General features: G+C 38.4%; 1 long non-coding RNA gene across 2 annotated transcripts in view; it reads right to left on the bottom strand.

Annotated features, from left to right (window-relative positions):
• LOC113184052 (uncharacterized) overlaps positions 1 to 7,160 on the bottom strand; it is a 49,061-nt gene extending 41,901 nt beyond the window's left edge. For both annotated transcript variants that reach the window (XR_003300936.2, XR_013344025.1), the window contains exon 1: positions 7,121 to 7,160. This is a non-coding gene — a long non-coding RNA (uncharacterized LOC113184052). The remainder of the gene's footprint in view (positions 1 to 7,120) is intronic.
• Positions 7,161 to 14,578: the final 7,418 nt, after the last annotated feature.

The following is a 14,578-nucleotide window of genomic DNA, read 5'->3' on the forward strand; positions in this document are numbered from 1 at the left end:
CTTCCAATAGCATCATTCGCACAACAGAAGCAGAGGCCCCTAGAGAGAGAAAGGGAGAAGGAAGAATAAACTGAATAAAGCATCAGAGGGGAGAAGAGGGTGTTTATGCTAGATGTTGGGTGTAAATCACAGGATTAGAGGTGATAGGGAAAGAAGGATGTAGCCCAGGAAGATTTTGGAGTAGAGAAGAAAAAAAAAAAATCTTCATGCCACTCAATTCTATGACCACTAGCAAACATTCATGCAGGTCTGTACTGTGTATTTTGGAAAATATCACTGCCTCAAGAGTCCAGTGACCATCCACTTAGTATTTTTGCAGGTCATCAGTCCCCAGTCAAGAAAGAGGCACCACCCAGGACCTCAGCTCTTATCTCAAATGTCAATTTTTTTTTGTTATCTTGACATATAGAAGGTGAAGAAAGGTTTAAAATATTTATAAAATGTGTCAGTAGCCATAGCTGAAGAACACAAATGAGGACATGGAAATTATTTCCAGTCCTTTCATCTTTGAGCCAAATTTATTTTGTTAAACATTGAAATATAGAAAACTTGGAAGTCAGTGAACGTCTTGGAGTCATGAAATCTGTAGGCTGCACAGGCCCTCCGTGTAAACATGTGTCCAACAAATCACAGAGCCCAATTTTCCAAGCCTTCGATCCAAGAACAGGCTTACAGGAGCTGGGGGCCCCGTGGCTCTCTGGAGGGTGCCGGGGTTGGAGGAAGGGGCTTTGCCAAGGCACCTCCCAAAACTGTGCTCAAGAGTTTTGGCTCTATCTTATCAGGAGGGTTTACCAAGCAGGGTCTAACCAGAAGCAGAGCTACTTGAATACTTAAATCAGAGGGCCTGTAATGCAGGACCATGTTTTCTGGGGTGATAGATGAGCTGAGAAACAAACAGCTGGTAGTAGTGCAACCCAAGATGAATGAAAAAAAAAAAAAAAGTTCCTACTGCCCCCAGCTGCAGGGAGCGGCACAATCACAGAGCCCAGAGTCCAGGGCAACCTGTAATGGCTCAATGCACCGTGGGTCTATGACAGCTGGATCCAGGAAGGAAGAAGCTTCTAGATACAGAGAGGGAAAGAAATACTCCATTTGGATATGGTTTGAGGGTGTCCCTCAAGGGTTCCTGTATTGAAACCTAATCCCCACTGTGAGGTATTGATTCGACTATGGTGTTTTAAGGTGGGACCTTGGGAGGGGGTCAGGATTAGATGTAGGCATCTGGGTGGAGCCTCCATCATTGAATCCTTATGGATTTTTAGGAAGAAGGAGAGACATTAAAAAAGAACAAAATCATGGCATTTGCAGGTAACTAGATGGAGTTGGAGAATATAATGCTAAGTGAAGAAAGCCAATCCCCCCCCCAAAAAAAAATAAATGCCAAATGTTTTCTCTGATTTAAGGAGGCTGATTCATAAAGGAGTTGGGGGTAGGGGTTATGGGAGGATTAGACCAACTCTAGATAGGGCAAAGGAGAGGGAGGGAAAGGGAGGGGAAATGGCGGTAGGAAAGACGGTGGGATGAGATGGACATCGCTCCCCTAAGTTCATGTATGCAGACATGAATGGTGTGACTTTACTTTGTGTACAACCAGAGACATGAAAAATTGTGCTTCATGTGTGTGATATGAATTTTAATGCATTCTGCTGTCATACATAACAAATTACAATTTAAAAAGTAAATTAAAAAATAAGAAGAAGAAGGAGAGACACCAGACAGACATACAGACTCACATGTGTATGCTTTCTCTCTCACCTTGTGATCCTCTGCACCACCTTGGAGCTCTTCCCAGAAAGAAGGCCATTACCAAATGCCTAAATAAACCTCAAAAGCCAAAATAAACCTCCCTTCTTCATAAGGTATTTCATTTCAATAAAGCAAAATGGAACAAAATACACCAAACTTCTTATTTCTCTCTCTCTCTCCATCCTTTATTCTCCCCCTAGGAGTCTTAATGAGAGGTCTTGGCCTGGAGCTGGCTCACCTGGGACACCTGAAGGCACAGAGAACAGGATAGGCCCCTCTGATGACAAGTAGGAGAATAAATTTGTGGAGCACAGAGGGCCTTGGCTACTCTCAGAGACCTATGGGGTCCCAAGTCCAAATATTGGGTGAGAAAAAAAAATGTTCCATAAAGAAAGAGGCTGTGTCTTATTCCTCTCTGTATCTCACCCCATCAATCTTGTTTCCAGTGTCCCCACAGGGCCACTTATATTCCTGCATGCAGCATGTGCAGAGTGTCATTCAACAGCGGCTCCTTGAGACTGCCTCACCTGGTGACGTCATACTGCCCTTGAGTCGTGTCAGCACACTCTGTGATATTCTTCCAATGACAAAGATCACGTAGCCACCTATTTTTCAGAAGGTGTTCCCATCATTCATACTCTGGAAATCTTTAAGTAAATTGTCCTTTGGGTCGTTGGCCACCGCCAGAGCTTATATGAGAAAGGACGAGGAAGGGCTTGTTCATTGTCTCTAAGCAACGGGCTCCAGAACTGGGTGCAGAGCTCTGGAAAGGGCTGAGACAGGGCCAGCAGGTCAGCTGCCTTTGCCAATCAAGCTCCCCTGTGGCCAGGCCTTCTTATCCCACAGAGGAAATCTCTTGTCCATCAGCCTATTACTTTTATGATTTGAGAGGTTATTCCTCGCCCCCCATACACAGCTCCTTCATATCCACCTACCTATAGAATAACTGCCTTCTCTAATTATAAAGTTGTCACCGATAAATGAAAGCATCGTCTAGACCTCAGGACACCATACAAACACAGGGTGTTGTTTTCATAGTCACTGGTATTATTCTATGGAGTGAACTTGCGAGAAAGAGATTTCGGTTTTGTCCATAGCCCCCAGATTAAGGGGATGGGATGGGGAAAAAATTCTAGCCACACCAGCAGGAAAGCTGACAGATGAAGGAGAACGCTCAGAGCTCAGGAGGGGGACAACTGCTTCGAGTCCTGACCTCTCCTCATCCAGATATTTCTCCATCCCCCTCTTTTATGCAAGAATATTTAAAGGCACATGAAAGTCTGGGCCCTCCTCAATTCCACCCCACGGTGTGTATCTTGCAGCCCTTCATTGCACCCTGACCTCAGGCCAATCTGACTGACACCTTCAGGTTTCCTCCAGCTAGAGTTCAGCGAACCTTGAAAAGATCTTTGGTACTTCGCTTCTCCTTTTTGGTCATCCATTTTTAACTTGATTACATGATTCCAGTATTGGGGAACCAGAAGCCAAAGGAAACAGCAGCAGGCTAGAGGGTGTACAGAGGAGAAATGAGTATCAGCAATAAACGGAGGGGTCTAAGCTGAGAGGGGACGGTGGGATCCTGCCTCCAGCCCCACCCCAGCACTACACTTTAGGCACCAGGCTACTTCTGCTTTCCACAATGTCCCCAACCCCTATTCACTGGTTAAATAACTTGATGGTGTTCACTGGAAGTTTCCCAGGAGGAATTTGAGAGATTCTGAGCTGGCCTGGCTTCAATCACGGGAGGCAAACTAGGAATTCTGATCTCCTTGTGGAAATGCATAGGCTAGTCCCAAAAGGCCGAAGAAGAAAACCTTGAGGATTTGTGGGATCGAAGGGGAGAGTCTAAATATTTTCCAAAATCACTAGAGAAGCCCGCCATATCAATTGTGCAGCCCTAGGCATCTGCCTCTGGGCACAGGAGAAGGATTTCAGATTCTTGGAAAGTTGATCATGGAATCCAACTTGTCCTAGGTGAGGGAATTCAGGCTGAGCCTTGGGCTGAAGGGTGTGCCTCCAACATGATATCTGGTAGGCTTCATCCCCAGGATCTCAGATCTCCCTAATTGGGCGATACGGTCTTTAAGGAGGTGATGATGTTGATATAATAATGAGGTCAGTAGAGGGAGTCTTATAGCAATTGACTGGCGTCCTTATAAAAAGGGGAAGTTCAGACACAGACACAGATATGCACAGAAGGAACACGATGAATACAGATACCAGGAGCATGTCACAAGGAGATTGGGGGTGAAGAGGACAGGGGCTACCAGCCCCTGAAGTTCCATGGAACAGTTCTTTCCCTAAGGCCCGCGGAGGGAGCATAGCTCTGCCAATACCTGCCTGATGGAGGTCCAGCCTCGAAAACTATGAGATAATATATTTCTGTTGTTTTAAGCCACCCACTTTGTTCTTCAGTATAGCAACCCTGGGAAACTAACATAGGCCTTAAAGATCAGATGTAAATTAGTGGAAAGGGTTATAGGCTAGAGAAATAAAGAAAAAAAAATAAGAATGACAATAACCACAGAAGTCAAGGGTCAAGTGTGTACAGTATGTGAAATTTCTTCTCATGTCCTTTGACCATTTTTCCCCCTTGGGGTGTTTGAATTTTTCCTAATAACTTTGGGGAAAAAACTATGTTTTCCCCAGAAAAGTGGTGCTAATTTACTTACAGAAGATATTAAGTATGACCTTTTTACTTTTAATACACTGAGTGTTCTCAGATGCTATTGGGCTCATGTGTTCATTTAAGTTTTTTTATGTTTTGTTGATGTATGTAAAGTTAAATGTCTTTTCAAGTCCTTGGGCCATTTTTTTTTCCTTTGAATGTTTGTATTTTTCTCAACAATTTTAAAAAAAACCTTCCTATATTTTATCTTTGCTATGTATGTTGCAAATATTTCCTACCCATGTGTTGTTACCATGTTTCGCTTATTGTTTAGACCCAAAGAAGTGCTTGATTTTATACAGCAATCTTTGGTCTTATGGTTTCTACCTTTGTAAATAGGTAAGAGCAGCTATATGATTTGCATGGTCCAGTGAAAAATAAAAATGCAGGTTGTCTTAGTCCATTTTCTGTGACTATAACAAAACATCCGAGACTGGTTCATTTATCAAGAATAGAAGTTTATCTGGCTTACAGTGCTGGAGGTGAAGGAGTCCAAGAGCATGATACCAGCATCTGATTGGCACACAGTGAGGGCTTGCTTGATGCATCATAACATGGCACAGGGAATCACATGGCAAGACAGAGCATGGAGGGCTACTCCTATGATGTCATCTAATCCTAATTTCCTTATCAAAGCCCCACATCCAAATTCTACTAAAATGTGAATTTGGGGATTAAGTTTCCAATACATGAACTTTTGAGGAACACTCTCAGACAATAGTAGGGGTCCTCATTAAATAATTATAAGGTGTTCAGTAGTAGAGCATTAAGCCAAACACTGGGCTTTTTGACTTTTCCTGGTTGAAGACCCATAAAGCTGGCCCTGCATAAAGCATAGGAGGACAACCCTGCCATGCCTCAATCAGAGTCTTTTATATTTTGACTTAGATCTTTTGTGACTTTAATTTATCTCAACCTCTTTCGTCAATCTGGAATTTATTTTCTGTTTAGCTTCATTTTTTCAGGAGTAGTTAGATAAATATCCTGATGCCTCTTCTATAAAAATGAAATGTACTTCGTTACCATATACTAAATGCTTGCCCTAGTATTCTTTTCCCCTAGTCATTCGCTCCTGGTACTTGTTCATATTATTTTATTGTATTTCTGTAAAGCCTTTAAAATTCAGCAAAGTGTATGTCCCACCCATCATCTTCTATTTTATTTATTTATTTGGTCAGGCTTGACTCTTATTCTCTCTGTCAAACTTTAATGTCACTTTTCAGGCTTAAAAAGAAGGATAAAACCTTCCCAGGTGTGGTTGTGCATGCCTATAATCCCAGTGATTTGGGAGACTGAGGCAGGAGGATCATGAGTTCAAAGCTTACTTCAGCAACTTAGCTAGGCCCTAAGCAACTCAGTGAGAACTTTTCTATAAATAAAATATACAAAAGGACTGGGGATGTAGCTCAGTGGTTAAGTGCTCCTGAGTTCAGTCCCTGGTACCAAAACTAACTAAATAAATAAAGCCTGCATTTGTTTACTAGAATTTCATTAAGCTTTCAATTAATTTAAGAAAAATAAATATGTCCTTTAAAAAAATTTTTTTAGTTGTAGTTGGACACAATACCTTTATTTTATTTATTTTTATGTGGTGCTGAAGCTTGAACTCAGTGCCTCTCATGTGCTAGGCGAGCGCTCTACCACTAAGCCACAACCCCAGCCCAATAAATATGTTCTTAAATTGACACATAACCCTTGTAAATGTGCAGTACAGCATAATAATTCAAGACAAGCGTACAATGCTTATTGATCAAATCAAGATAATTAGCAATTTTGTGACAGGGCCTCACTAAGTTACCCAGGGCGTTGCTAAGTTGCTGAGGCTGGCTTTGAACTTATGATCCTCTTGCCTCAGCCTCTGAGTCATTGGGATTACAGGTGTGCACCACTGTGCCTGGAAGCAATTCTATTTTCCTAAGCATTTATCATTTCTTTGTGTTGGGACCCTTTAAACTCCTCTCTTCTGGGACTTTATAGAACATATAGTAAATCATTGTAAACTATAGTCACCCCGTTATACTGTAGAAAACTAGAATTTATTTCTCTAATCTGCCTATATTTTAGTGACAATCCTCCCTTTATTCCCTGTTCCTACCACCTGCCTAGCTTCTGATGACCACTGAGAAATAAACATTTTCACATTTGCCTTAGGTTCATTTCAATCTGTTGCATAAATAGAGACTCCTTATAATTGTCTCCATCAATGGCCTGTCTAATATAAGCATGCAATGGAAGAAAGAATTTCTTTTTGGAATTGAGACCTGCTCTCTATGGTCAGACCTCATGGAGAGTGAAATGACAATCAGAGCCGGCCTTGGTGACACACAACTCTCATGGCAGCAGCTCCAGAGGCTGAGGCAGGAAGATTGTAAGTTCAAAGCCAGCCTCAGTAACTTAGCAAGGCCCTAAGCAACTTGGGAGAACTTGTCTCAAAATAAAAAAATAAAAAGGGCTGGGTATGTGGCTCAGTGGTGAAGTGTCCTAAGATTAAATCCCCTGTACCAAATAAAAGAAGAAGAAGAAGGGGAAGGGGAGATGTCAATCAGTTACTGGAGATGGCTTTGAAACCCAGAGAGATTTAATGACAACTTCACACACCCTGTCATTGAGGTAACTCAGTTCCTACCAAATTACGCTTCTACCTCCCCTGGGGTAACATAGCAATTGCCTCACAGTCACTCTCTATTCATTTTGGCTTTCACTTACCTGTGACTTCTGCTGAGCTCCTACTTCTGCTTAGTCCTCGTTCCTCACTGGTCCTTGCATCATCTGTCTCAGAATTTAATAATAGCTTAATAGGCATCATAACTATTTTAAGATGACCTTTTATTTATGCCAAGTGTCCCATTAATGGCACTGAATTTTTTTTTAAGAGAGAGAATGAACCTTGTTTGTAGATGGACACAACACAATGCCTTTATTTTTATGTGGTGCTGAGAATCAAACCCGGGTCCCGCCCATCCTAGGCGACCGCTCTACCGCTGAGCCACAATTCCAGCCCCCAGCACTGAATTTTTAAATCGATGCATTTAAGTTTTAAAAAAGGATGAATTTAAATAAAAGTCTGAAACAAAAACACAGGCCTTACATGACTACAGGAATAAAAACTGTGAGAGTAGATGATAAATGATTGCAGTTTGGAAAACACTTGGTGGTCTAGTAAAAAATCTATGGAATAAGAATTTAAGAGGATTGGGGGGTCTTTCCCTTCCCTTAGCAACAACAAGCTATGCAATTCCACACAAATCATTTAAGTTTTTTCTGCAAACTTTTTCTCCCCATCCATCAAAGCTGGGAGGATTATACCGGCCATTCTCTTTCCTCATGCAGGGCATTTAATGAAATAGAAATGACCGACAGCGCTTTGGGGAATGATGAGTGAAGTGGAGGTGGGTGGAGGGCATTGGCAGCAGCAAGAGAATGATTCTCCTATTGTCCCATACCAAGGACATTCATAAGGATACACCTGAGGCAGCCTTTCCCACTCCTGCCCCCTGTATGCAAGAAAGTTACCCCTAGTCGAATATCTTTATAGGAATAATGCAGATCCATGGGGACATGTTATGAGACAAATTAGTAAAGTGTATACTAAGAAGTTACATATTCCCTGCAGAAAAGAATCAAGAGTCAAGTTCAAAAAATAATGCAGTATTCAGCAAAGCCCTGTACTAAGACAAAGCTGGTCTAAAAAGGTGAACCATGGGATCTTTGCACTCACGGAGATTCTAACTCCACTTTAAAGAAGATAACCTATTTTAAATTATCCTAGAATACAAATATGGTAAGTGACACAATAGAGGAACAGACTAAGAGTTGAAGGACAGCAGGAGGAGGAAGTCATGATGTCAGGATGAAGAGTAGCATTTCAGCTATGTCATGAAGGTTGATTGTCATCTATACAGAAGAAATGGAGAGAAAAGTATTTTTGCTAAGGGAATACTATGGGCAGAGACAAGCATGGTCCCTCTGTGTTCACAGGCAATTAGTTCCAGGACCACTACCCCTTGAGCCTTGTGGATACCAAAATCCACAGATGCTCAAATCCCTCGCATAAAATCGTGCAGTATTTTCATGTCACCTATGCACATCCTCCCCTACACTTGAGATCATCTCCGGGTTACTTTAATACCTAATACAATGTCAACTCTATGTAAAGAGTTGTTATACTATATAGGGAATAATAAATAAGTGTGTATGTCTTCAGGACAGGTGAAAATTTTTTTTCAAACATTTTCAATCTGCAGTCTGTTAAATCCACAAACATGGAATGAACCCACAGGCACAGAGAAGGCCAACTCTAATAACTGAGCCTCTGTGGCCAGGGAGGTGAGTTCGGTATTGCAGTAGTACAGAGTGCTGAAGCTGGAGAGGGAGGTCAGATCTAGATTGTACAGGACTTTGAACACAGGACTACAAAGATACTGGCCCTCAAGGAGGTGTCTGACTAGAGTAATACCAGGACAGACTTGTGTCAGGAAGATTAACGATGATACAGGGTGAGAGATAGAGAGAAGGTGTAAGAGTTAATAGCAATGTGAATAAGACACTTCTAGGAATGGGGATGATAATTAGGATAATTGCAATAATAGTCAGCAGCAGAAGGTAGAAGAAAAAGAGAAATTCAATATTTCAAGATCTTTTACTTTTCAAAATTCATCCTTATGACACTTGGAATAAAAACTCTCATATCTGTGATTTGCATATCAAATAAAAAGGGAAAAGGCTTGCAAATATCACACGAACTCTCAGTGGTAAAGAAGAAAAATAAATTAGCAATGAGGCTTCACTGAGTGTAACAACCTCGATGTCTAATTTGTCATCTCCCTTTCCAAAAATCAAGGAAAACGACATCCTAGAAGCTATAGCTTTGTGTTGTTTATTCCAGATAAAGTATATTTGTATTCCCAGCTTTGCCATGTGCGTTATGAAAACCATAAGGCCGAATCTCTCTGGAACAATTTTCCTCATTCAAATCCCCTTGTCCTTCACTAATGTGGTGATGAAGTTTGCATGATAGCAATTGGTTCTACTCAAGTGCACCAGTCACCACCCTGCAACCTCCTGTGGGGAGTCTGGCTTTGATTATTTGGAGACAAAAATAATCTCAGCTTGAAGAGAGATACCAATCACAACTTTCTAAATAATAGACACTAAAATACCAATACTCTAAATAGACAAACTCAACCCCTTCTCCTTCTGCAAGAGGCAACTGACGGACGTCACCGTGGGCTGTGGTGCCAAGAACGTATTATGCTTCCCAGATGCACAGATTGACACACTAAGCAAACTATTTATGAAAATTCTGGAGGAGTCAAGGAAAATAACAGCCTCCCCCTACCCACCACCACCACCATCAGGACCAAAGTCGATTGGAGCAACTCTGGTCAGACTGACAGTGATAGCAAGCTCATGTACCATGGTGAGAAGGGACCTGTTATTCTCTACAATTTCTCTTTCCAACATTCCAAGATTTTCCTTTGTTCCAATAGCATAGTTATCTCCCTTAAAAGGTAGCATGGTCACTTCCAACAGAACAAAAGATTCACTTTGACTTCTCAAAGCCACAAGAAACTGTCATTTTGTGCAGGACCTAGTAGTAATAAATATGGGGTCCTATCAACCCCAGTCTCCCAAAACACACACACACACACACACACACACACACACACACAAATACACATGCACAATATACCAGTGATGTATATTCAATAACTCATAGATGTTGTAAACTCACAATAAAGAGAAGACTTCATCAAATGGTGTTTTAAAGAACTTTATTGATTACATAAGTCACTAGTCACTATTGGCCCCACACTGACACTTTTTACCTCTTTTTCTCCTTCAGGATACCCTGGAATAAGGGGATAGATGTGAGTGTACAGTTTGCTATGATCTGCCCTTGGAACATTTCCTCCAAACCATGGCTTGCCTGGGTTCTCTTCCAAAGATGTTCATCCTACTTCTATCCATCTATCACTCACTACTGCAAACCAAGCCATCGGGTGAATTCAGGATAAAAGACTCCAGTATCAAGCAAGGAAATTTCACAGGGGAGATACTTTCTCTGCTGGCCCTTTCCCTATCATGACATTTAACTATCCTGGAAGGGGAAGAACTCGGAGCATTAACATGACCATGGTGTAGATAAATATAAGGAGTGGAAGGAAAATTTTATCATCTCATCTAGGGCTTCTTATTCAACACTTCTTCACCCCCTTTTCTCCCAGACTCATCACCAAACCTAGGGTAAAAGTGTGAAATGGTTTTTAGACTAGTTAAGATTAGACAAATTTCCCAGATTCATTCGGCAAATGCCAAAAGCATCCTTCCCCACCTTGGAGTATCACAATGCATATTATGAATATATGCAGTTCTCTGAGAAATGAACCCAGAGATAAGCTGGTATAACTTTTGCTTTGTGTTAATCCAGCTTTCCTTTCCTTGCTTATCATCTCATACTACACATCCCTGCCATCTAACATACTGATCATGTCAGGAAGGACTGTCCACTAAACACTTTGAGCAACACTGCCCTATTGATTTCAATGGATTATCCAAAGCTCATCACTCTTTAGGCAACTGTAGTTCTCAGCCTTATTTTGAATAAAAACAAAAGACTCCTTTTAGCCACCATAATAATAAGAAATACCTACCTGCACTTAGCTCTAAACCACCACTACAAATAGAATAGAACTTCCAAGACCATTAACCAAAATAAGCCTTTTCTCTTTATAAGTTGATTATTTCAGTTATGAAAATCTGACACAAGATTTCAGAAGACAAAGGAACATCATCCTTTAAAGGATTGAAAGAAATAGAGATGAACTCAATTACCTTTACTGAAAGATGAAGTATATTGAAATAATATCATCAACAAAATTTTTCCAAAATGATACTAAAAGATGCTCCTGTGGGAAAAGAAGGCAAAATTATGTCAGAAGAAACCCTGCATATGCAGGAGGAAATCAGAACCAGCAGAAAAAAATGTATATTTAATATATCATTAAATCTAAATGGTTATTTAATATATAATAATGATAATACCATGTGGGGATTGATATGTGTAAATTAAATTACATGAGACTAACAAAAAAGGGGGGAACTCTCATCAAGAAAATATCAGTCTCATGAAGTGTGTAATTCTGTATACTTATATGTCAAGGATGCATATATTTTTTTAGATGTTGATGGATCTTTATTTTATTCACTTATTTATATGTAGTGCTGAGAATCGAACCCTGTGCCTTTCACATGCTAGGCAAGTGCTCTACCACTGAGCCACAACCCCAGCCCAAGGATGCATACTTTTCAATATATGATTGATAATAAAGAAAAATTAAATAAGAAAAATGCTGAGTCATCACAAAATCAAGAAAATAAAGAAAAAATAAATGAATTTACAATAAAAGTGGTAGATTTAAATACATTTCATATAGTAACCAATAAAACAAATAGAAAAAAAGTAAATTAAACATGGAAAACTTGAAGAAAATTGACCTATTGACAAATATGTTATGGAACTCAACAATTGCAGAATACATTTTTTTAAAAGTTCACATGGAGTATTATAAAATTAACCTATGTATTATACTCTAGGCTATATAACAAGCTTCAATAAATTTATACAGTCTGAAGCCATACAGTGTATATTTTCTGAGATCAGTGGAATTACAATAAAAATCAACATATATGATGATAGAATATCTGCAAATGATTAACTATTAATCAAGAGTCTTCTAAATAACCAAATGGTGAAAGAAGAAATTTAAATGGATATTAGAGAAAATTTTTTTAAAATGGTGATGAAAATATATCAAATTTAGGCTACCATTAAAACAGCACTTGAAGAAAAATTGTAGCCTTAAATAAAAGACTAAAAACCAGGGATTTAAATATCCATCTCCAGATTAGAGGGATAAAAAGCAAATTAAAATCAAGAAAATAAAAAGAAGAAAATTATCTAGAAGAGCAAAATTGATAAAAGAGAAAACAAGTATAAAATAAAATCAACAAAGTTTCTCCTTTGAAAAAACTAAAATGGCCAGGAGTGGTGGCACACGCCAGTAATCCCAGCAGCTCAGGAGGCTGAGGCAGGAGGATTGCAAGTTCAAATCCAGCTTCAGCAAAAGCAAGTTAAACATGGAAAAGTTGAAGAAAATTGACCTTATTGACAAATAAATATGTTGTGGAACTCAACAACTGTGGAATACACATTGTTTTACAAGTTCACATAGAGCATTTTAAAATTAACCTATGTACTAGATGTACTAAACAACTCATGTGAGATCCTGTCTCTAAATAAAATACAAAATAGTACTGGGGATGTGGCTCAGTGGCCAAGTGCCTGTGAGCTCAATCTCCGGTGACCCCACCCCCCAAAATAAGAAAAAAAATAAAGAAAAAAACTAAAACAACTGATTTTTTTTAAGTAATACAAAAATGAGTGATCATAAATCTATAAAGGAAAATATCACCATAGATCTTACAGATAATCAAGAAACAGTAAAATAACGTTTTTCATAATTTATGCAAATACATTTGAAGTTTCAGATGACATTACACATTCAAAAAAAATACAATTTACAAAATTGGCATAAGATGAAATAGAAAATCAAAATAATCCTAAATCAAGTAAAAATAAATAAATCCATAATTTAAAACATCTTGACAAAGAAAATTCTAGTCTCGGAGAACTTTATTGCTAAGATCTACTGAACATTTAAGGAAGAAATAACAATTTTAAACAAAACTTCTAGGAACTAGGGGGGGAAAAAGGAACATTTAACAATTGATTTTATGAGGCCAATATAATCTTACTACCAAAACTTGGCAGGAATCTAGCAAGTAAGGAAATTATAGGCCTGGATCCTTCATGAGCAAAGTTTCCAAAGTTCTAAACCAAAAGGCAGCAAATAAAATTCAGTAATAAATAAATAAATATGTATATACATATTATGAAAATATATATATTCATAAATAAATATATATATATATATTGCATATGTATATGCAAAGCAGGGCTCATTTAAGCAAACAGAGTTGGCTTAACATGTTCAAAATCAATCAAAATCAATCAATGAAATTTGCAAAAATCATATGATCACCTAAAAAGATGCAGAAAAGCTTGGGATATCCCTTAACATACATTCACAACAAAATGCAGCAAAGCAGGAACAGAAGGTAATTTTCTTAATCTGTCAAAAGATATCTACAAAAGGATCTATATCAAATATAATACTTACAAGTAAAATATTGAAGTAATTTCCCTTCACATCATGAAGAAAATAATGATGTCAACTTTCATCATATCTATTAAACACTGCACCAAAGCTCTTAGTCAGTACAGTAAAACAAATAAAAGGAAAGAAAAGATTGTCATTATATATCGATAGCAGGATTTCATGTATGGGAAATTCCAAGGAATTTTAAGCTATCTTTTAAAAAAAATTTTTAAGGTATAGATGGACACGATACTTTATTTATTTATTTATTTATTTATTTATTTTTATGCGGTGCTGAGGATTGAACCCAGTGCCTCTTATGTGTGAGGTGAGTGCTCTACCACTGAGCCACAACCTCAGCCCTTAAGCTATCTCATTTGAATCAATAAATGAAGTTAGTGAAGTCACTAGAATCAAATTCAATATACAAAAGCATATTTTATTACTATACCATAGAAATAAATATGAAAAAATAAAATTATAAAATGGTACCTAAACACCACCAAAAATAAATCAAATACCTAGAAGTAAGTCAAATGGAAGATTGAAAAAGACATATACCCAGAAAATTAATAATCAGCATTAAGAGAAATTTAAAAAGATCTAAATAGTAAATAGAGGGACATACCATGTTCATGGATTAAAGTCTCAATATTATATAATGCTTATGTACATTCTCCCAGTCTGAGTTATTATTTAATATATTCTTCCTCAATATCCCAGCAAGCTTTAATGTGTGTGGAAATTGATGAGGTGATTCTAATGTTAAAGGTCATGATAATCTTGAATAACTGTTTTATATCATCCGATATCAATATGTTTCAAAGCCAGCAATTAAAAGTATGGTTCTTAACCAAGGATATACAATAGACAACAGAATTAAAGAAACATACACATACAGTGTTAGGTCAATTTAATATAAATATGAAAAAAAAATCATTAT

This window comes from Urocitellus parryii, chromosome 7, assembly GCF_045843805.1.
Source record: "Urocitellus parryii isolate mUroPar1 chromosome 7, mUroPar1.hap1, whole genome shotgun sequence".
NCBI classification, from domain to species: Eukaryota; Metazoa; Chordata; class Mammalia; order Rodentia; family Sciuridae; genus Urocitellus; species Urocitellus parryii.